General features: G+C 38.2%; 1 protein-coding gene across 4 annotated transcripts in view; it reads right to left on the reverse strand.

Annotated features, from left to right (window-relative positions):
- The window catches only part of PRIM2 (DNA primase subunit 2), a 460,188-nt gene that overhangs the window by 266,293 nt on the left and 169,312 nt on the right, over positions 1-24,583 (reverse strand). The window lies entirely within an intron of this gene.

Raw genomic sequence — 24,583 nt, forward strand, 5'->3', positions numbered from 1 at the left:
AGTGAATCAAATCTTGAATCTGTAAACCCAATTGGCTAATCCCACATTATTGCTTGATCCATCCATTTTACATGGCTGTTAGCACAAACTAAGACACACAGAACAAACTACTAAGTCCTCAAAGAACTCAAGCCAGACCTCCCATTCAATCCTTCAATCCCATTACTGGGCATCTACCCAGAAAAAAAAAAAACCTTTTATCATAGGGACATTTACACTAAACTGTTTATCACAGCTCAATTTACGATCGCCAAAACGTGGAAACAACCTAAATGCCCACCAACCCAGGAATGGTTTAACAAGCTGTGTTATATGTATACCACGGAATATTACTCAGCTTTTAAAAAAGATGGAGACTTTACATCTTTTGTATTAACCTGTATGGAAGTGGAACACATAGTAAAGCACCACAATAATGGAGAAGCAAAACCCAATGTACTGAATTCTAATATGAAGGCAGGAGATGATTCTAAAGCAGGCAGGGGTAGGGGAATCAGCATGTGGAGACAGGGCAGGAGGGACAGAGATAGGGGGTCATGGTGTATGGCACACCTCTTGGGGGCAGGACACAATTCAAGAGACTTCACCTAAAAACCACAATCAGTGCAATCTAATTTTTTGTACCCTCAATGAATCCCAAACAATAAAAAATAAATAAATAAATTCTATAGTACACATTCAAAAGACCAAAAAGTTTCTAGAGAGCTAAGATAAATGTATCTTCTGGAAAACATCTTTAGGTGGCTAATTCTTTTATTTATTCCTCCTTCCTTCAAGCTAGATGTATTAGACACTTCTCATGGGCTGAACTTTGTGTTAGGTGGTAAACAAGACATTCCGCATCCTTTGCTCTCGGGAGACTAGAGTCCACTGCAAGAAAGGCCGGTAATGACCCTCACTCAAATCCAAGTGCTAGGAGGATGTACACACAGAGTGCTTAAGAACACAGAGGATGGAATTCTAACCCAAGGTTGGGTAGTGTCCCCGAAAGAAAATCTGTCTAAGCTGAGACAGAATGGAGGAGTCAGAATTAGATGGAATGGAGGAAGAAATCGTCAAGGTCAAGGAAGCAAAACATGTTTTCAAAACTATCAGCTGTTCATGTGGCTGGTCCTTTGAGTTTATGGAAATAGTAGTTAAGAGATGAGGCTAGAGAGATGAACAGGAATCACAGCTTGAGGTAATTTGTTAAGAATTCTGAACATTAATATTATACTAACAGGATATTACTGAAGAGTTGGAGAGGGGCTGCAGTCTTGATGTCTATAATCATATCTGTACTGTTGCTTCAAGGTGAAGAATGGATTGAGTAAGCAATCATGGTAGAATAGTAACAGTGAGACAAAAAGGAGATGGATGGATTCTACAGACATTTAGACACAAAACTGAAGTCTTGACTGTTAATCTTAGCCAGGATTCAACAGCACTCTAATCCCCCTTATCCCACTACATAGTAACTTCTTTTAATCTTCTAAGAGCTGGAAAATAGAAAATAACTAAATTTAAAAGAACCTCCCCTTTTGTCCTTAGAATTCAAATGTAAAAAGTGCTCATGATCAAGCCCTTCAAATCATCCAGTTGTCAATTCAGCAATAATTTATAATATCCCCAACCCCATCTTCATGTTACACGAAATGAAACAATATTTGGACTCAAATCTGTGCTTATTCATTTTAATAAGACCCAAGTATTTCAAATTCTATTACCTTACACAACTTCAGTTCCTATAATTTTCTATTACACATATATTTGTAGCACATTTAAATGACTCAAGGGGGTGTTGGGGGATGGAATCCAATGTTCTCCATATACACTAACATTCGCAAATTTCATGCAAAAGCTGGAATGGTAACAAGCAATAATAATATTTAACATTTATTGTATGCACTGTTCTAAGTTCTTAACAAAATGTACTAACTTCCAAAGTCTTCCAACCTTATGAGGTAGTACATTCTCTATTTTGTAGATGAGGGAACCAAATCAGAATGGAAAAACAACTAGGTATTACAAAAACAACCCCAGATATTACAGCAGCTGGGCCTGAGCTCTACACCTACAAACTACATGACCTCTCTGGGGTAGCCCCACTCAGCAGCACGCCAGGTCAAGGCAGGATTCATGCAAGTATGCCTAAACCTCAGATCGCAAAAGCAAAACCCTAACCCTAAGCATTTGTTACTAGACTATTTGTATCTGACTTGGATTAAGAATAATGCAATTTCTGCCTTGACTTCTCTAATCTTTTTTTTTTTTTTTTTTTTTGGAGACAGAGCCTCAAGCTGTCACCCTGGGTAGAGTGCCATGGCATCACAGCTCACAGCAACCTCCAACTCCTGGGCTCAAGCAATTCTTCTGCCTCTGCCTCCCAAGTGGTTGGGACTACAGGCGCCCGCCACAATGCCCGGCTATTTTTTGGTTGCAGCCCTCATTGTTGTTTGGCAGGCCTTGGCTGGATTCAAACCTGCCAGCTGAGGTGTATGTGGCTGGCGCCTTAGCCACTTGAGCCACAGGTACTGAGCTGACTTCTCTAGCCTTAACACTACATCAACCACAGACATTTGACCAGTCTATGTAGTAAGAATACTGAGACTGGGTGCATGGATACAACCCTTGCTCAATTATTAAGCTATTCCCCCTGCTTCCTGGCATTAATACTGACCGACACCTGTTGTCCATTTCCTACCCCATCTATAAGGAAGGTGGGTCACCTACAAGGGAGCCTGGCATACCCGTCTGTGATACATTCTGCCCATTTCCATGCACATGTGAGTGCACAAGCACAAGACTGTCTCTGCTCCCTTGTGCTGATTCAGCAGGAAGAAAAAGGAGCCAGAAAAAAAGTCAGAGACTCAAAGGACCAACAAAGGTGTGACTAGAGAAACTAATGAACTCAGTAAAAAAGCCAAACAAAGTTCAACTGAAATTCGTGACGACACTGTATGCACCAAGTCTTTGGTGCGGGCATTTCTGAATTGCCTTGCATCACACGGAAAGTATATAGATAACTACTAGTATTTGTTATTCCTTAACTTTATGTCTTAATTAGTTTGACAAGTTGATTTTAAATAATGAAAGCCATCTTGGAAAGGTCCATTTAGAATTGTGCAGATAATCAGCAGCTGCCTCTAATCAAACTGAGATGATTAGCAAATTAAATCCTTTAATTAGCATTTTGCATAATTTAGGTAAATTATGCTTCTTAGGTTTAAGAAGGTGAAACAGGGTGAATTTATCAGTTAGAATTTCTTTGAAACTTTATTATCTAATTTTACCACATATACCGTAATAACAAAAAAATACAAGTTAAGTGCAAGTTCATAAAACTCAGCATTTCCCAACATTTAGGCTAATTCCATCACTTGGGGCAAATTAGCACAATACTCATAAGAGAAGAAAAATATTTTATTTCAGTTTTTTCCTTCAACTCCCAAGAAGTCAACTTTACCCAAATTAGATTTAAATAGCATTTTTTTTTTTTTTTTTTTTTGTAGAGACAGAGTCTCACTTTATGGCCCTCGGTAGAGTGCCGTGGCCTCACACAGCTCACAGCAACCTCCAACTCCTGGGCTTAAGCGATTCTCTTGCCTCAGCCTCCTGAGTAGCTGGGACTACAGGCGCCCGCCACAACACCCGGCTATTTTTTGGTTGCAGTTTGGCCGGGGGCTGGGTTTGAACCTGCCACCCTCAGTATATGGGGCCGGCGCCTTACCGACTGAGCCACAGGCGCCGCCCCTAAATAGCATTTTTTTAAAGAAGAGGAAGGAAAGAAGGAAAAGAAAGAAGGAAAAAAGGAAATAAAGGAAGAACTTCTTTTCACTTTCACCATTCAGCACTGCTGAAGCCAAGGTTAGTTTCTCCAAGCATTCAGTAGTGCAGTTTTAAACAGAAGCACTCATAAAAAGCTAAGTCACCTGTCAATTTTCTTTGTTAGAAAAAGAAACAGAAAACAGAGGACAGTAAAATAACAAAGCTACCATTACAACACACCAAGCTGATTGATTGCTTTTTCTACAGGAATTACAGTTCTCTTTCACACAGAATGATTGTGACTTTTTAAAAAAAGTTTTTCTTCTCTTAACCTACCTAAAACACCCCTATTAGCTAAGAAAAGAACAATAGCGAACTTTGGGATTTGATAAACAAAAGTCAAGTAATAAACACTGAGATCTTATAGGTGGTGGTAGAAGCACACGCCACTTCTAACAAATGATAGACCCCTGTTTCCAATGAAAACGTGGTCATGGAAAGCGCACCTGTGTCCTAGAATCCAACCTCACAAAAGAAAAGAGGCAGCAACATTCAAAAGCAGACTTTTCTCATGACTACAGATAGCAGCCTTCTAAAAACTTCAAATAAGTCATGCTTTATCATGCTAAATATACATACTGCCAAAATCATGGCTCTTCTGTTAACGTGCGTGTGCACGCACATGCGCCTGTGTCCCAAAGGGCATAGTAAATAAAAATTAAGGAAAAAATAACCATGCCAAGGTTATTTTTAAAAGGGCTAAGAAAATGAATTCTAATCCATTTTAAATGGTATGCAAAAAAATAAATGAAAATCAGGAAAGACAGACTAAACAAGCGATCCTTTCTAAATCCAATTCCAGTCTGTTTGTAGGCACAGCCTATCACTTCCCTGAACCTCACTCTAGAGAGCCCAAATAGCTCTGATGTACACTAATCAACCAAGCAGTTCCAAAATTGTTCCTTTAAGGACTTACTCAAGTGGCAATATTTTTAATATAATCTACAGTGCTTTGTATCTACAGGCACTCAGAATATATTAGTAGGTTTATTGACCAGAAATATCCAAAGGCTGTTTTGTTTTGTTTAAGTATCTCATCGTGAGTCTCATTAGACAAGGAAATGACAATTGAAATAACTACAGCTTTGAGGTGATATGACACATATTCATCTGAAAATGCTAATTTCTCTCACCCCTTAAAGTATCAACAGGACAACTAAAATGCAAACGTAAAAAGTTAAAACTCTAGGTATATTTGTGCTTAACATTTACTTTTATTCATTTACTATTTAAGAAACCCCTCTAACTACTTAGTACTAAAGCAGAAGGAAGAAACAAAACACCTGCAAAGCATGAACTTCAATGCATGACATTATTTTTTTTCCCTTAGATACTGAACGGACCGGTAGAAGGTATAGTACAGTGCTTTGGCTCCCCCAAATGACACTTCTAGAGCATAATAATCCTGTTGCAGAGAAGAAAAACAGATGCCAAACAGAGCTTGTAACCCATCTTCATTGGAAGAAATCTGTGAAGTACTAGATTCAGTATTAGTGTCATCACCTCTCATTTATCATACTCTCAACCTCATCTACAAAAAAATTCATATTCAACCAAGAGTTTATATCTAAGTCCCAAAAGGTAAAGGAACTACATAAATAAGAAACAGAGAAGAAAAGTGAAGATGAAACCATTGTATAATACTAAACTCTACATCAGTAGAGGATGTCCAGAAAAGTGAGGGCTTTATATGAAAACACCTAAGTGAATTAGATATTTATCAGAAAAATCAGCTTCAAGGTCACAACTGACCAGACCTTCAAAAATAAGAAAGTCCTAATTTGAGAAATAAAAATGTCACTAATAATAAGACTACTTACATAATTTTAAACACAACTTCTAGTGTTAGATTAGAATCAGTTCATTTTTTACATGTATAACTAAAGTGCTTAATAAATAATAACTAATCTTTGATGAGTTTTTACTACAGGCCTGTAAAACACTACACAACTTACAAAGATGATTTCATTTAATTTCACAACAATCCAATGAGGGAGATACTATGATTTTCCTCAATTTACAGTAGAAGATGGGGCATTAAGAGGTTAGGTAACTTGCCCAGGGTCCTAAGAAGTCACTACTAGATTAGTGTTTCCAGGTCTTCTCACTCATCCTTTCCCTTAGCACAGTGCTCTTGTGCTTCTTTTCCACAGTTTCAATTATTTTACATGGTGTTTTGATTATTTAGCTTCCACCATGACATCCTGAACTCAGCCTAACATTTTGAATTGTCCACTGCCTATCTCCATTGGCCCACTAGCACTCACAAGCAATATTTTCACAACCAAATGTACTAGCTTCGAAATATACTCTCATTTTTTATCTTCACTATCGTTACTAATATTACAGTCTTGTCCTCTATGCCAAGTTTGGAGATGTCTTTACTTCACGTTCCTTTAATTACCAAATCTTCTTTAAGCCATTTCCATGATGTCGCCCATATCTTCCCACTTTTTGCCTTTCCCACAGTCAACTTCTATAGTTCAGACCCTCATTCAGGACTTCATTTGGTCATTCGCTCAACAAATAATTATCCTTACTACATATCATTAACACAGACACTGGCCAATATCCTTCTAAGATAACGCTGCTGTAAGTCTCAACATTCAACCGGTTAAACATGCCAAATCTGAAAATCCAGAATCCAAAATGCTCCGAAATCCAAGCCTATCTGAGCATCAACATGATGCTCAAAGGAAATCCTCACTGGAGCACTTAAGATTTTCAATTTTTAGCTGTTCAACAAGTATATAATGCAAATATTCCAAAATCTGAAAAAATCCAAAATCTGAGACATTTCTGGTCCCGAGCATTTTGGATAAGGGATATTCAACCTGTATTACTTAGCAACATTAGGTCTCGCTTCCTCATTCACTGAGCTGTCACAGTTGGCGTCATCGTGCTGGATTATAACACGTAACCCTCCCGCCTTTTCCCTATCTTGGTAGCCTCATCTTCCACTCTTTCCTATAATTGAATGTCCTTGTCATAAAAATGGAAAATCACAACCAAAATTAATGTGAAAATAAATAAATGTATTTCCTTGAAATAAAAAAGGAGATATCATAAAAATAATGTTAAATAAAGAGAGTATATGTTATCCAAGAGACTTCCAGAGAGGTAGAGGTTATACTATGATTAGAAAAAGTAAGATAATGGAACTACGTGTTCAAGCTAGAAAGGGAAGAAAGAACCACACTTCACTAGGGAAGAGAAGGGTGTTACTAGAAAAAAGCTGGTCCTTGGCACAGAACTCCAGCACAGCATAGCCTTCTCAAACAAAAAAAGAACAAGAGATCACTCTAACTCAACCAACCCATCCCAAACCACCCCTACATCTCTCTCAGGTTTATCTTCAGGCCCTAAAGACTGACAAGTTAAATTTCAGAGGTCCCCTAATCCAAAGGCAAAGTTCTCAATGGTTTATGACTCCTGAAATTCCTTGCTGGTTTTGTTTTCAGCACACTGAGAGGCTACAGCAGGAAGATAACTTTGGTCCAGAGTTCGAACCTGAGCAGCACAGCAAGGCCCTATCTCTTCAAAAACTTTAAAAAATAGCGGGGTGTGGTGGCACGTCCTTGCAATCCCAGCTATTTAGGAAGCTAAAGCGAGGGGATCCCTTGAGGGCAGGATTTGGAGTCTGCAGTAAGCTGTGATCAATCATGCCACTGCACTTCAGCCTAGGTGACAAAGTGAGACCCTGTCTCTTAAAAAAAAAATTAATTTTGGGGCGGCGCCTGTGGCTCAAGGAGTAGGGCGCCGGTCCCATATGCCGGAGGTGGCAGGTTCAAACCCAGCCCTGGCCAAAAACCGCAAAAAAAAAAAAAAAAAAAAATTAATTTTGAAAAATTAGAATTCTTATAATTAACATTCAAGACTGGCTACCTTAAACCATAACCATAAATGGATGACTTCTAGGATCTATACAAAAGTGATCCAAAGACCAGAAACCTCACTATAATTGTAACACAAGCCCAGGAAAAAGGCACCTTCACAGATGCTCTATGAAAACATCTCCAAGGGGAACAGAAAGAATTGAATACCCCACCCAGGGATCTGTGAGCAGACAGCCAGTCTCAGTCCTTCCAATCAGAGAAGTTAGCTCGCCCTGCTCCACTGGGATTCTGGGAAGCTCTGCATTCACAAAAGATGAACAGAAAGTACAAAGGAATTGTATTTCTATTTATGAAAGGAGATACAAAGAAGTGTTATTGTCGTGCTGTTTTTTGGCTCTTTCTTTCCTTCATCTGCTGTTCTCATAAGTTCTTATGGGTACTAAAGGTTTTACTTAAGAAGATCATTTTTTACAAAACATACAGATATAACTTTAGCTATGAAAACAATGTGTCTGGGATGACGCTACTTTAGCGAGATAAACAATTTTTTTTTAAAGAGAGGAAAATGTTTAAAAAGATTAAGAAGTATGAGCCAAAACTACCCTAAATCTTCTTAAAAGAAAAAATAAGATATATGCTATAGTCGGTGCTAATAACACTATAAGCAAAAATTTAAAAGAAAAAGACTTGGGGGACCTGCAAAGCTGACGACCATACCTTAGATGGAACTACTGGTAAAAAATCCTATCAGACCCACTGCTACAGGTACCCTTCTTTAAAAATGTTAATATTTAAAATATGTTGGTGGGTGCCTGTGGCTCAGTGGGTAGGGCGCCAGCCCCATATACTGAGGGTGGTGGGTTCAAACCCAGCCCTGGCCAAACAGCAACAAGAAATAGCCAGGTGTTGTGGCAGGCACCTGCAATCCCAGCTACTTGGGAGGCTGAGGCAAGAGAATCGCCTAAGCCCAGGACTTGAAGGTTGCTATGAGCTGTGACGCCACTGCACTCTACCGAGGGCAATAAAGTGAGACTCTGTCTCTAAAAAAAGAAAAAAAAAAATCTTAATATTGAAAATACGTTACAATACCTGTGGTATTATCTAGAAATAAAATTTAGAGAGAACCTATTTACATATAATTTTGAGATCAGAATTCCATGACTAAAATATAAAAGAAAATAAAACCAACGTAATTTAAGAAAAAAATAATATCAGCATACTTAACTGATCAAGTAGTTAGACATCGTACATGTTAGCAGAACACTGTGAATACACCACCTTCCAATGCAGACTGGCACAGTGTGTGTTGGTGCTTCAAATGCCACAGCAGTGAGTGCTTTTCAAAAAAGTGAACAACTCACAGAAACATTCAAAACATAATAAAGTATTATCTTCCATTCATGCTCAGGATAATATAGTCCAGGAACAATTAGGCATACAAAATACATGGGGCTAAAAATGTTGGCTGATTTAGAAAACAGTACAGATATAGGTTCAGATTCAGATCATTAGAAACAATTAAGTTTTTTGGGTTTGGGGGATTTTTGTTGTTTTTGTTCACATAAATATAGTCAAGAAGGATGTGGGAAAATTCATTCTTTACAGAACTATCCATTGCATTGTCGGTATTCCAGCATCCCCATCTTCTGTCTACTAAATGCCTGTAGTACCTGCCAGTATTTTTTACCATCACCAAAAATACCACAATATCTAAGAGGGGTGATGATAGCCTGATAGTCCAAAACCCCTAAAGGGAGGCCAATCATTCTCCTGGAAGGCCCCGTCTGAAACAATCAGTGGGCCTCCCTCCATGATTATCTCTCTTTCTTGTGAACTTAAAAAGAAAACCTACTCAAATCTACAACTTTTCTTTTCCTGACCTATTAAATTTCTCCCATCTCAAACACAAAATCTATTACTTGAATTTTGATGTATGTAATACTATATTTATCTCTGAATATTAGATGAGTCAAGTGTTGGATATAATCTAAAAATGTGATCCAAAAAAATGTTTTTAAAAAGATAAATAGGGCAGAGCCTGTGGCTCAAAGAAGTAGGGTGCCGACCCCATATACCAGAGGTGATGGGTTCAAACCCAGCACCGGCCAAAAAAAAAATTAAATTAAAATAAAAAGATTAAAAAAAAAAATTAAATAAAAATAAAAAGATAAATAAAAGGTAGCAGAGAAGAAAAATATAAAGGGTAAAGAAAGCCATAGGCTGAAAATGAACCTCTCAACAACTTAGTGTTGTGAATATAATGTTTTCTCTAGAGACAGCAGACATAATGGGAAAATTTGTGGCATATTTAATATATTTGGTTTCCATTTCTGCCAAGAACTATCAGCTAACATAAAACATCTTAGTAAAGTTACAGTTAATGCTTTAATTTACTACACCAATGTAAATCTCTAAACTCACACCTGTGTCTGTATATCACTGTTGATGGGCCCTGTCACCTTAAATGTCAGCTTCCGTTGCACTTCATTTCAGTGCTAGTTCAGGACTAGCTGTGAAGAAATCTAAGCATATATTTAGTAACATGCTTGGTGATTTATACTAAAAGTCTGAATTTTGAAGAAGTTACTTAACCTCTCTGAGCTTCAGTTTCCTCATGGAGCTGTTCTGAGAATTAAATTATATAACCAATATAAAGTATTTAGCAAAGTGCCCGGCACTCAGCAAACATATAACACCTGTCAGCTATTAGGGATGAACTTTTCTCCTCTGTCTTCTTATATCACTGAGCAGATCCAAACCTTAATAAATCCACTCCTCATTCAGTCATCAGTAGATACTGCTTCTTTAGGAAACATGGCCTCCATGCAAGTTTCGGACTAGCCCACTGGGTTGTCTAATATACATCCTCATACAGAAGCCTTACTCCTTGGATCAAGTAAAGGGAACTGGAATATATTTGGATAGGGGCGGTGCCTGTGACTCAGTGAGTAGGGCACTGGCCCCACATACAAGAGGTGGCAGGTTCAAACCCAGCCCTGGCCAAACTGCAAGAAAAAATAGCCAGGCATTGTGGCAGGCACCTGTGGTCCCAGCTACTCGGGAGGGAATCCCCTAAGTCCAGGAGTTGGAGGTTGCCGTGAGCTGTGACGCCAAAAAAATAAATAAATAAATAAAACCTTTAAAAATAAAAAAAAGTTCCAATATAGATAACAGAAGGATTGTCTTCACCAAAAGTTTCCTGGGACTCTGGAACAGGCAGAGCACACTTTGGCCAGAGATGAACAGGAAACAAAGCCAGACAGGAGGTAAGGATCAGGAGCTGAAGGACACAAGGTATCTGAAAAGCCAGGGAGATTACCAACCAGTAGGAGGTAGAGAATAAACAGAGAGACAAGCCCAGAATAGGGATAGTAACTGATCTGTCCTGTGAAAGTCTTCAGAGAGGTGGGGAGTAAGTAGCAAAACAAGTATATGGAACCTGAGCTAAATTGGTAACTGTTATTCCTCCTGCCTCTGTAAATCAGAGTTGGCCACTCTTTACAAATCCATTATCCCTCTGAAACCCTGGTTCTTACTTTTATCCAAAAGGCCTAGGGGGTGGCGCCTGTGGCTCAGTGAGTAGGGCGCCGGTCCCATATGCCGGAGGTGGCGGGTTCAAACCCAGCCCAGGCCAAAAACCACAAAAGGCCTAGGAAAAATACAATCTGACCTAGACTCTAAAGTAGACCATGACATAGGACTTCAACCAAAAAGAATTAAATTTTCAAAGAACATGGAGGGAAAAGAGAAAAGTTAGGAAGATTATGGAATGAAAAAATGTGTGCATTATTCAGAACACTTTAAGAAAACACGAGTAACACTTCATAATGTAAATGTTTAACTGCAGAAACTAATACTAGAGATGATACTTAGTAAAATTAACGTCACTATGTGTGTGTTTCTTTATATATACGTATATAAAAGATTATAAAACAATTAAGACATAATTCTGTATATGGGAAATTTCAGCTTATTTTTTTTTTTTTTTTTTTTTTTTTTGCAGTTTTTGACCAGGACTGGGTTTGAACCTGCCACCTCTGGCATATGGGGCTGGCGCCCTACTCCTTTGAACCACAGGCACTGCCCAATTTCAACTAATTTAAAGTCATACTTTATTTTTTTTTTAAGACAGAGTCTCACTTTGTCGCCCTCAGTAGAGGGCCAGGTCCTCATAGCTCACAGCTACCTCCAACTCTTGGGCTCAGGTGATTTTCTTGCCTCAGCCTCCCAAGTAGCTGGGACTATAGGTGCCCACCACAATACCCAGTTTTTTTGTTTTTAGAGACAAGGTCTCTCTCTGACATAGGGTGGTCTCCAATCTGTGAGCTCACGCAATCCACCCACCTAGGCCTTCCGGAGTGCTAGGATTACAGGCATGAGCCACCACGTCTGGCTAAAGTCATACATTTTTTTCAAGGGCAAGATCACAAGCATGAAAAGTTATCAACAATGAGAATATAAGATATCCTATATCCAAAAGCTATATAAAAACATTAAAAAAGAGAAATGACTTTCGTAAGTTATTTTGAAAATTTTCGTGTATGTTAATTTTAGCCTTCAAGGGTAATTCAGCTTGAAGTTTCACATTTAGCCATAACATCTCTAGGCTTAAACTATATTATCATTAGCAGAATCTAATTTTGTAGCTTGATTAGAAAATCCCAGATTCTATGAACTCTAAAACATTGCCACTAAAGACCATCTGCCATGGTGTATTTTTACAACTCTACACAAAAATGGTTAGGCCTCAATTAACTAGAAAATTCAGTGAACTTTTCCCCTAGTCTCCAAATACAAAAATATATCAATATTTTACCATAGTGGCCCAGTAAATATATATAAAATAATACAAGGTTGGTTTCCATAATTATTTGATGCCAAAAACCACTATGAGAACAAAAGTATTATTGTTGTATTTGTAGAGTTTACTTATAAAAAGAAAGTCCTATGTTAATGCCTTCATATAAGTCATTTGGAAAGAAGTCAAAGGTATGCAATTATAACAGAAACACAAAAATCTAAATCACAAATTTTCCTATTTAGAGACATAACAAATTAAAGTTTGCTTACCAGCCTGATACCTCAAATCCAATTCAATGGTAAAATCGCATTTGATATGTAAGATATACCTATCACCTACCATTTAACCCTGAGAAAAAGTAAATACTCTATGTTATTACACTATACTCATCTTAAAGATGCCTATTGTTCATGAGACAGAGTAGAGACAAATCTTTTGAATTTGATTGCTATCTTCTCTAGGAATTAATTCAAACATTCATTCAAAGCACAAAGACCATGCTGCTTGGGACTAGCAATCTTGCCAACTTCAAAGCCTTGAAACATAAAACAATTTACTTCCCCATTCAGAAGGTAAGACTGAACCCCTTCACAAAGGCTAGGTCCTTGACCTACTTAAGTCAGACTCCTGAAAAGGTTCCAGTTTTAGCAAGAATCCTGCTTTGTCTGACCATCCTCAATATGTGGATCTTACCACTCTGTTCTGCCTTCAGCAAAATTCCTTAGATCAGTTTAGCAAAGAATTGCCCTGTTAGTAATTTTACATTCACTTGACCCCTACCCCCAAAATCCTCATTTATCCTATTATATTCCAAATTAAGCTCATCTCTCTCCCCACTACAAAACCCTATCAGTAGCCTCCCTTGAATAAAGTCTTTCTTACTGTCTTTAACAAGTAACATGAATAACTTTTTCTTTTAACACCTTTCATCTGGTTAGTAACTCTTTCCCACTCAGTTCCTTTTAGATCTGGAATTTTCACCAGGAGTGTTGAGAGTACGAGTCTCACCATCCCACTTCACTCTTCCCTAGGCGCTGTTCTGCTACCGTCATAGCCAATGGCTTATGAGAAGTCCTGCAAAAAACCTCCACACTTACCAAACACATGTGTTCTCTGGACTGCTCTCTTCTTATACCTGCATGCCCTATCTTAGCTATATCACCAGACTCGATATTGACTAAAGTTTATTCTGTGTCAAAAGATACTGAAAGGCACACACAGCTCTCCATTTTGCAGGCACCACACTAAAATTGCTTGGCAACTTATTAATAGACTTATAATAATTGGAGATCCCAGAGAGTAGGTATCAAGGGAGTAGTAACGTATATTCATGAAGGGCACTTTCATATTGTGAGTGATAGAAATGGAGGGGCACCAGCCACATACACCGGAGCTGGTGGGTTCTATCCCAGCCAGGGCCAACCAAACAACAATGACAACTACAACCAAAAAATAGCTGGGTGTTGTGGCAGGCACCTGTAGTCCCAACTATTTGGGAGGCTGAGGCAAAACAATCGTTTAAGCCCAAGAATTTGAGGTTGCTGTGATGCCACAGCACTCTACTGGGGCGACATACTAAGACTCTGTCTGAGGGGGGTCGAGAGGGGAAGAAAAAAACAAATGGAGTAGGCCATTTAGTATTTACTAATACACATATAACTATTAAATCAATGTAAATTCAACATTCCAGTGTTACCAGGAGAAAAGCACCCAAAAGTTCTTAATAAATTCATAACTGGCATTTATGATAAATTAAATGATAAATTAAACTTTAATTCATGTTCACTAAAAAGAAGTCACCAGCCAAGAATGACATGAAATAATTTCTAAGATAAAAGAAAGTAAGGGCCAGGCGTGGTGGCTCACGCCTGTAGTCCCAGCACTGTGGGAGGCCGAGGCGGGTGGATTGCCTGAGCTCAGAGATTCGAGACCAGTATGAGCAGCAGTGAGCCAGAGTAAGACCCCGTCTCTACCAACTTCAAAAACAGCCGGACGTTGTGGTGGGCATCTGTAATCCCAGCTACTGGGGAGGCAATAGGACAGAGCATTGCCAGAGGAAGCATTGTAAAAAAGAAGAAAGAAAATGAACAAAAAAAAAAAGAGTACTTCCAACAAAGAAGAATGATGAACAAGCAAGCTGAAATTAAAAATAAAAAATTAAAAAAAAGAAAGTAGGGTTTTAAATTATAAGGGATAAGAAATTTCAAAATGTCAGGTTCAGGATAAGAAAAAGCTATTTTAAAATAAATAAACAATTCAAAGTTTTCATATACTTGTTTTCAGTGAGCCAGGCAACGAAGTTACCAGCCTCACTTGCCTTCACTCAAAAGCCTTCACCTCTCTAAACATAAACAGCAAGTGAACAACACTAGTTCTTCTTAATATGCAGTGGAGTTTTCAATTGTAACATACAGAATACTCTCTACATCTTTATAGATATTTAACTTTACTGTCTCTGACATTCTGTACTCTTCTAATGAAAAGCACCTTGACATTAGATCCACTGGTATTTCAAAATAAACAAAAAATATTTTTTGACTATGCTAAAGAGGTTTTAAAAAATACCCAAATAAATAATAAGCTGCTATCAAGCTCCCCATTCCAACAGCACAGAAACCCTTTGTCTCTGAGGCTGACAGCTGTCAAAGCTTGACCGTTCCCCCAACTGGCCCAATGACGATGTATTAATAGAATCTGTTTAACCTTATCCACATTCACCTTTAATGTGACCCAAGGTAAGTCAATCAACTCCGCAATGAGAACTCCAAAACAGTCCCCATGGATAGCAATATTTGCTCACTACTAATCCTTAGAAATTTCAGATTAGATTCAGCACCCATAGCCCAGTCATTAGGGCGCCAGCCACTTACAAGGGGGCTGGAAGATTCAAACCCAGCCCAGGCCCGCTAAAACAACAATGACAACTGCAATAAAAAATAGCCAGGACGGGCGGCGCCTGTGGCTCAGTCAGTAGGGCGCCGGCCCCATATACCGAGGGTCGTGGGTTCAAGCCCGGCCCCGGCCAAACTGCAACCAAAAAATAGCCGGGTGTTGTGGCGGGCGCCTGTAGTCCCAGCTACTAGGGAGGCTGAGGCAAGAGAATCGCTTGAGCCCAGGAGTTGGAGGTTGCTGTGAGCTGTGTGAGGCCATGGCACTCTACCGAGGGCCATAAAGTGAGACTCTGTCTCTACAAAAAAAAAAAAAAAAATAGCCAGGCATCATGGGGGCCTGTAGTCCCAGCTACTCGAGAGACTGAGGCAAGACACTTAAGCCCAGGAGTTAGAGGTTGCTGTGAGCTGTGATGCCATGGCACTCTACCAAGGGAGACATAGTGAGACTCTTGTCTCAAAAAAAAAAAAAAGCACTATCAGTATCTGAATTGTTGTAACAGTTTTCAAACATAAACTAAATATTCTAATCAAAGTGAAGAAACTGCACATGTTCTTATTAACGAAATGGTAAAAGTTGGGAAAGCCTAAATTAAATGGGAAGAGCTTACAGAGTCCTGGGGACAAGCTAATCAAGAGCACCTGAATTCCAGTGCTTTAATTACCAGTACCAGATGCCATATGCTGGTAATTACCAGCACCTGAACAAGAGGGCAAACGTTCTCTGCTAGGAAAGTGAATACAATCTATCACAGGAATAGTTTTTCTGCCAAACCTCCTGCAATACTTTCTTACTCTATCTTCCATTAATCCCCACCAGCCAACAATCAAACTTTACATCATATGGTTTATATCTCAAAACCTATAAGGCATAATGTTTTCCACACTCTACACAACTCTACTATCCACATTCTGATAATCCCGCTAGGAGTAGTACCTATCCCCCCACTGAGAATCACTGAGCTAGAAAAACCAAAATAGTCTCACAGGAATCCGAAGTTTTGCTCCCTTTAGAAACTATATATGACTAGTGTGGGATTTTAGAAACTGTGTAAGACCACTATGGGATATATAAATAAGAATATTAATTTTTTCTTTAATCTTCCAACTTTAGCCATTCTTCTGCATCTTACTTTAATGAATATATTTATTTAATGCATCTCAAATGACCTGCAGAGTGAAACACCATATTAATTAATTATAGCAAACAGTCAAGAAGCAACTAGAGTAATATTAAAAACCATGATACTGGGTGGCCCCCATAGCTCAGTGGGTAGGGCGCCAGCCACATACACTGAGGCTGGTGGGTTCGAATCTGGCCCAGGCCAGCTAAAACAACAATAACTGCAACAACAACGAAATAAAATAATAAATAGCCAGGCATTGTGGCGGGCGCCTATAGCCCCAGCTACTTGGGAGACTGAGGCAAAAGAATCGCTTAAGCCCAAGAGTTTGAGGTTACTGTGAGCCGTGATGCCACAGCACTCTACCGAGGGTGACACAGTAAAACTCTATCTCAAAAAAAAAGGGGGGCAGGGAAGGGGCAGCGCCTGTGGCTCAGTGGGTAGGAACCCAGCCCCATATACTGAAGGTGGTGGGTTCAAACCTGCCCCAGCCAAACTGCAACAAAAAATAGCCAGGCATTGTGGTGGGTGCCTGTAGTCCCAGCTACTTGGGAGGCTGAAGTAAGAGAATCACCTAAGCCCAGGAGTTGGAGGTTGCTGTAAGCTGTGATGCCACAGCACTCTACTGAAGGTGATAAAGTTAGACTCTATCTCTAAAAAAAAAGAAAAAAAAAAAAAACTATGATACTGACTTCCAGCATACTTCTTAAAAAACATGCATATATTTCCCATAAACTCCTGTTTCCTAAAACAATATGACTAATGCTAATCCCAACTAGATTATTTTAAAATAAGATGGTAATTGTATTTCCCAAGGAAACCACAAAGAAAATAATTCAAAAAATATAGGGAAAAAACAGCAAAGGAATTAAAATGGTACACTGGAACATCTCTACTTAACACAAGACAGTGATTAAAATAAAAAACAGAAGATCAAAACAAACATACAAAATAGAAATAGGGAGATGGCAGGTGGAAATCCTAAATAATCTAAAATTACATTAAACATTACTGGTTAAAACAATCCAATCAAAAGACAGAGACTGCTAGAATAAATAAAAAAGAAAAAACATGGCCCATATATATGGTGTATGCAATAAACATGTTAGATTCACACAAAGGAGGTGAAAATGAAAGGCTGAGAAAAGACATATCATACAAACGATAGCCATAAAATATCTAGAAAGCCTACACTAATCCCAACCAAAATAGGCATTAAACAAAAATGTTACTAAAAATAAACATGTACATTTTGTAATAATAAAAGGTTCAATTTACCAAGAAGATTTAACAATTATAAGTATATGTGCACCTAACAACAGTGCCCCAAAATAGATGAAGCAAAAACTGACAGACTTAAAGGCATAAATAAATAATACAACAGTAATAATTAAAGGCTTTACTACCCCACTTTCAATAATCAATAGAACAAACAGGCAGAAGATCAACAAGGAAACACAAGATTTGAAAAACATTATAAACCAACAAGACCTAACAGACCATATCTACAGAATAATCCAACAAAGAGCAGCACACACATGTTCTTTACAAGCAGACATGGAACATGCTCCAGAATAAACTAAACGCTAGGTTATAAGAGAATAAACTTTAAAAGTTCAAAATCATAAAATATGTTCTCAAATTAAAGTAGAATTAAACCTAGAAAAAGGTTGGAAAACTTCTAAATAGAAGAAGATTGGAAAACTTAAAAATATGTGGAAATTAAACAACATTCCTAATAATCAATCTATCTAAGAAAATACTCTGAAATAAATGGAAAAGAAAACACAGCATACCAAAACTCACAGAATGCATATAAAGCAACAGTCACAGGAAAATTTATAGCTACAAATGACATTAAATAAGAAAACACATCTCAAATCAATAACCTAAATTCCCATGTTGGAAAAACATTAGAGCAAATTAAACCCAAAGGAAAGACAGAAGAAAGAAGAAAGGGCATTATTTGAAAAGATTGGAATGGAAATTAATGAAATAGAGACTAAAAAACAATAAAAGTCAACGAAATCAAAAGTTGGTTCTTTGAAATGACGCAAAAAATTAACAAACCTCTACAGAGATGATTAAAAAAAAGGAAAAGACTGCCGCGCCCACGGCATATAGCCGTAGTGAGGCAGTGCTGTCCGCGTTACAGAACGACGGGAAGGTGGTTTGTGCTCCCCGGAGCTTTGCCCCCAGCGCCCCCAGTATGCACAGCATCAGAAATGTTGCCTAGCATGCTCAGTTACCCGCTTAAGTTTAAAGATTGTGGCGTCTACTCATGTGTTTGTCATCCTGTACCAGAAGTCTGTTTGTTCTGATAAATTGTCAATATGTACTTTCCTAAGAATGAGCACAATGCACTACTAATCCAGATAAAACACAGCCTTGTGAACTGCTAAACTCAGTGGCACCAACAATGAGCACATAAAGATGTTTTCCCACCAGTGAGCTAAGACGATAAGCCCAAGGACATGAAATACAAATTATCTACATAAGTTACAAAGTCACTGAAACACATCCACCCACCATAAAGTCCTGTTCAGAACATCTTGTTTCACCAATTGTCACGCATAATAAAAATCAATAGGAAAAATAATACTTGTCAAGGAATTTACTCTAAATCAAAATTATAATTATCAATAACAATAAGATCAAATAGTAAATGTAAAATTAGTCAAGCATTAACATAAAAGAAGATGTCAAGCTGTTCTAAAAAGATAATAAGAAACTAAGATAGGAGAAAGCGGGCAGAGTTGACTAATAACCGCCACCCTCCGGAAGCGGAACGTTAAAACATAACAATGCATGATAAATCACACTTGTAAACGCAAAGATAACCCGCACACGTAAGCAAAAAGATTGCATTATGTAAGCTCTGTAAAAATGTATAAATACCAACATGTATACCCAATAAATTCACAGCTGCTTCCTTCATCACATACTATGTGGCAGTCTGTCATCTTTCCTGCGCCGACCTCTCAACTTTCCTCGTTCCTTCTCCCTGCACTCCCTCGGACTGAAGGCCACCGACAGGGCGGTCCGTTGCAAAAGACAACTCAAATTACTAAAATCAGAAATAAAATGGACATCACCACTAATCCTTTTATTTTTTTACAGAAATAAATAGGTTTATAAGAAAATACTATGAACTGTATGTATCAACACTTTCGATGAAATGAACAAATTCCTAAAAAGACACAAATTACTAAAACTGACTCAAAAACTAATAGAAAGTTTGAAAAGATTCATAACAGGTAAAGAAAATGAATCAGCAATTTTAAAATAATTCACAAAGAGAAGCCCAATCCCAGGTAGATTCACTGATAAATTCTACCAAACATTTAAAAGCAAATTAATACCAATTTATAGTCTCTTCAAAAAATCTGAAGGGGAGGAAACATTCTGAGAGGCCATTATTACCTTTATACCAAAACCAAAAACAGAGGTCACAAGAAAACTACAGACCAACACCCTTTATCAACACAGATATAAAAATCCTCAACAGAATACTAGCAAACCAAATTCAGCAACACATAAAAAGGATTATAGGCTGGGCACAGTGGCTCATGCCTCCCTCACTCTGGGAGGCCGAGGAGGGAGGATCCCTTGAGCTCAGGAGTTCAAGACCAGTTCTGAGCAAGAGCAAGACCCTGTCTCCACTAAAAATAGAAAAATCAGCCCAGTATTGCACTTGCAGTCCCAGCTACTCTAAGTCTGAGGCAGGGGGATCCCTTGAACCTCAGGGTGCTGTGTGCTAGGCTGATGCCATGGCACTCTAGCCTGGGCAACAAAGTGAGACTTTGTCTCATCTCAAAAAAAAATTAAAAATATAGCCGGGCGTTGTGGCGGGCGCCTGTAGTCCCAGCTGCTCCGGAGGCTGAGGCAAGAGAATCGCGTAAGCCCAAGACTTAGAGGTTGCTGTGAGCCGTGTGACGCCACGGCACTCTACCCGAGGGCGGTACAGTGAGACTCTGTCTCTACAAAATAAATAAATAAATAAAAATTAAAAATAAATAAATAAAAAGAATTAAATATCATGACCAAGAAGGACTGATCCCAGGAATGCAAATTAGGCTTAACATCCAAAAATCAATTAATGTAATACATGTTTAATATAAAAGAACAAAAACCATATGATCATCTCAATTGGTGCAGGAAAGGCATCTGAGAAAATACAATATCCACTCATGATAAAAATGCTCAACTAGGGTGGCGCCTGTGGCTCAGTGAGTAGGGTGCCGGCCCCATATACAGAGGGTGGTGGGTTCAAACCCAGCCCCGGCTGAACTGCAACCAAAAAATAGCCAGGCGTTGTGGCGGGCGCCTGTAGTCCCAGCTGCTCGGGAGGCTGAGGCAGGAGAATCGCGGAAGCCCAAGAGTTAGAGGTTGCTGTGAGTCCTGTGACATCGTGGCACTCTACTGAAGGCGGTAAAGTGAGACTCTGTCTCTACCAAAAAAAAAAATGCTCAACTAGAATTAGAAGGAAATTTCCTCAATCTGATAAAGAACATCTACAAAACAATTCACAACTAACACCATGCATCACAGTGAATGATTGAATGTTTTCCCTCTAAGATCATAATGTCTGCTATTGCCACTTCTATTCAACATTGTAATGGAGATTCTAACTATGGCAATCAGGCAAAAATAAAGAAATAGAAAGCATTCAGATTGGAAAGTAAGGACTAAGATTATCTCTGTTTATAGGAGACATAAACTCATAAGGAAGGAATCCGCTAGAAAACAATTAGAACTAAAAAACAAGTTCAGCAAGGTTGTAGGATACATGAAGCCATACATAAAAATCAGCTGGATTTTTATATGGTAGCAATGAACATTACAAAAATGAAAATGAAGAAAACAACCCCACTTCCAATAATATTGAAGAATAAACTACTTAGGTATAACTTTAACAAAATAAGGCAAGATTTTGTTGACACATGATCTAAATAAAGAAAAAGCATGTTCACGGATATTAATACTTAATAACTTTAAGAGGGCAATATTTCCTGAATTGATCTACAAATTCAGTACAATCCCAGACTCAATCCTGGCTGGCTCCTTGGTAGAATTTGACAAATTGATCCCAAATTCATAAGAAAGTGCAAGGAACCCAGAATAGACAAGACAGTCTTGAAAAAAAGAAAACAAAGTTGAAAGTTAAATCATGCTTTATGATTTAAAATCTTAACTACAAAGCTATAGTAAGCCATAAACAACGTAGTATTAGCATAAGGACAGACATACAAATCAATCCAGTAAGAGTCCAGAAATAAACGCTTACACTTACAGTTAATTGACAAGAGTGCCAAGACAGTTCAATGAGGAAAGAATAGCCGTTTTGACAAATGGACAACTGGTTATGTACATATAAAAGAATGAAGTTGGACCCCTACTTCAAACCATGTACAGATATCAACTGAAAATAGACCACAGACCTAAATGTAAGAGCTAAAACTATAAAACCTTTAGAAAGAACTTTCTGAGTAAATGTGTATGACCTTACTTTATGCAAAGGCATCTTAGACTCACCATAAAAAACACAACAAAATAAAAAATAAATTAGACTTCATCTAAATCAAAAACCTTTGTATTGCAAACAATACCATCAAGAAAATGAGAAGACAACCCTCAGAATGAGAAAAAATATTTGTAAATTATATATCTGATAATAAAATTTATAAATTATACATCGAATATAATGACTTATATCCAGAATATATAAAGAATACTCAACAGTGGGCAGCGCCTGTGGCTCAGTGAATAGGGTGCCGGCCCCATATACCAAGGGTAGTGGGTTTGAATCCGCCCCAGCCAAACTGCAACAGAAAAGTAGCTGGGTGCTGTGGCAGGCGCCTATAGTCCCAACTACTGGGGAGGCTGAGGCAAGAGAATTGCCTAAGCCCAAGAGCTGGAGGTTGCTGTGAGCGTGCCACCACAGCACTCTACCAAGGGCGACAAAATAGGACTCTGTCTCTAAAAAAAAAAAAAAAGAATACTCAACAGTAAAAAAAACAAATAACTCAATTAAAAACTAAGCAATGGATTTGAACAGCCATTTCTCTACAGAACATACACAAATGACAAATAAACATATGAAAAAATGTTCAGCATCATTAGAAATGCAAATCAAAATCCCAATGACACACTACTTCAAACCCACTAAGATGGCTGTATTTTTAAAAAGATAAGAAATTGTCACTACACATGTGGAGAAATAGGAATCCTCATGTATTGCTGGTAAGAAATATGTATAATGCAGCCACTTTGGAAAACATTTTACCAGCTGGAAGATTGCTTGACACCAGAAGTTCAAGACCAACCTAAGCATGAGCAAGATCCCCATTCCTACAAAAAAACAGAAAAATTAGTATGGTGTGGTGGTACACAGATACAGTCCCAGCTACTTGTGAGGCTGAAACAAGGGGACTGCTTGAGTGCCCTATAGTGAGCTATGATGATACCACTGCACTCTAGCCCAGGTGACAGGGCAAGACATTATCTCCAAAAAAAAAAATAATAATAATAATCACAGAATTACCCTATGACCTAGCAATTCCATTCTCAGGTATATACTTGAGAGAAATGAAAGTATATCCACACTAAAACCTGGACTTGACTATTCACTGCAGCACTATTCAAAATAGTCAAAAACAAATGTCCATCAAATGCAAAATGAATATTTAGCAATTTTTAAAAAATGAAATACTGTTCCATCCTACAGCATGAATGAAACTTGAGAATATTATGCTAAGTAAAAGAAGTCAGTCACAAAATATTACATACTATACAATTCCATTTTTATGAAATGCCCAGAATAGGCAAATCCAGAGACAGAAAGCAGGTTAGTGGCTGCCAAAGGTAGAACCTATGGGGTATAATTTTTAGGGTGATGAAAATGTTTTAAAATTAGACAGTGGTGTTGGTTGGACAACTCTGTAATCATATAAAAACCAATAAATAATACCAGTAAAAGGGTAAATTTCAGGATTTGTGAATTCTATCTCAATAAATCTCAATAAAAATATTATACATTACCAATATGTTGAAACCCTCTAGAATACCTTCTCAAGGACACTTTTCTCCATGACCTAATAAAAATCAGTAATTTCAACAACAGCAAAAATAAGCTATTTAAAATATTTTTAGGACAGGATAAATCAACTGTAACTGATAAAAGCAAAGAATGGACTTTACTAAGGACCAAAACTAAAAGCAAAGTGGAAAATGCAATGGATTTGGGTCAAATGGCCCTGCACATGACATGTTTCTATGCCTAGTTAGATATTCTTTAGAAACCTCCTGGGGCTCTTATAAGTAGTAAATGAAAGAAACTACACAAAGTACCCACCTAGCACACAGTAAGGACACTCAATGTCTACCAAATGTTTGGTCACTTCCCTTCATGCAATCTCTTTCTACCAACTCACATAACCCCCAATGTTCCTTGTTACAGTGGGTATGTCCTTCACTTGTCAGACAGGACAATATCTTTTACCTACTGCAACTTCTACTTTATTTAGCCCCAAGCCACCCATTCCAACACCAAAATAAAGTCTCAATTACATCCAACTTCTCTAAATCTTCCCCCTTCTCACTGTGGCACAGAATCTACCTAAGACATAAATTCTACTTCCATTCCCAACACTTATCTCTGCTAAATACATCCCACATATTTCTTCCATTTTATGTAATTACAATATGTAAATAGTTCAGATTTGTCTCCAAAATTATATTTTAAAACTAATCAGACAAATCTTACTGACAACTAACTTTTAAAATAAAGTATCGGCTCAGGGCCCATAGTTCAAGTAAGTAAGGCACCAGCCAATACACGGAGGCTGGCGGGTTCGAGCCTCACCTGGGCCTGCTAAACAATGACAGCTGCAACCAAAAAAATAGCCAGGCATTGTGGCGGGAGACTGTAGTCCAGCTACTTGGGAGGCTGAGGCAAGAGAATCACTTAAGCCCAAGAGTTTGAGGTTGCTGTGAGCTGTGATGCCACAACACTCTACCAAGGGTGACATAGTGAGACTCTGTCTCAAAAAATAAATAAATAAATCAAGTATCATCTTCTCTAAACTTAAGTACTGCAGATGAGTAACTATTACTTATCTGGTTTTT

This window comes from Nycticebus coucang, chromosome 9 (genome assembly GCF_027406575.1).
Source record: "Nycticebus coucang isolate mNycCou1 chromosome 9, mNycCou1.pri, whole genome shotgun sequence".
NCBI lineage: Eukaryota > Metazoa > Chordata > Mammalia > Primates > Lorisidae > Nycticebus > Nycticebus coucang.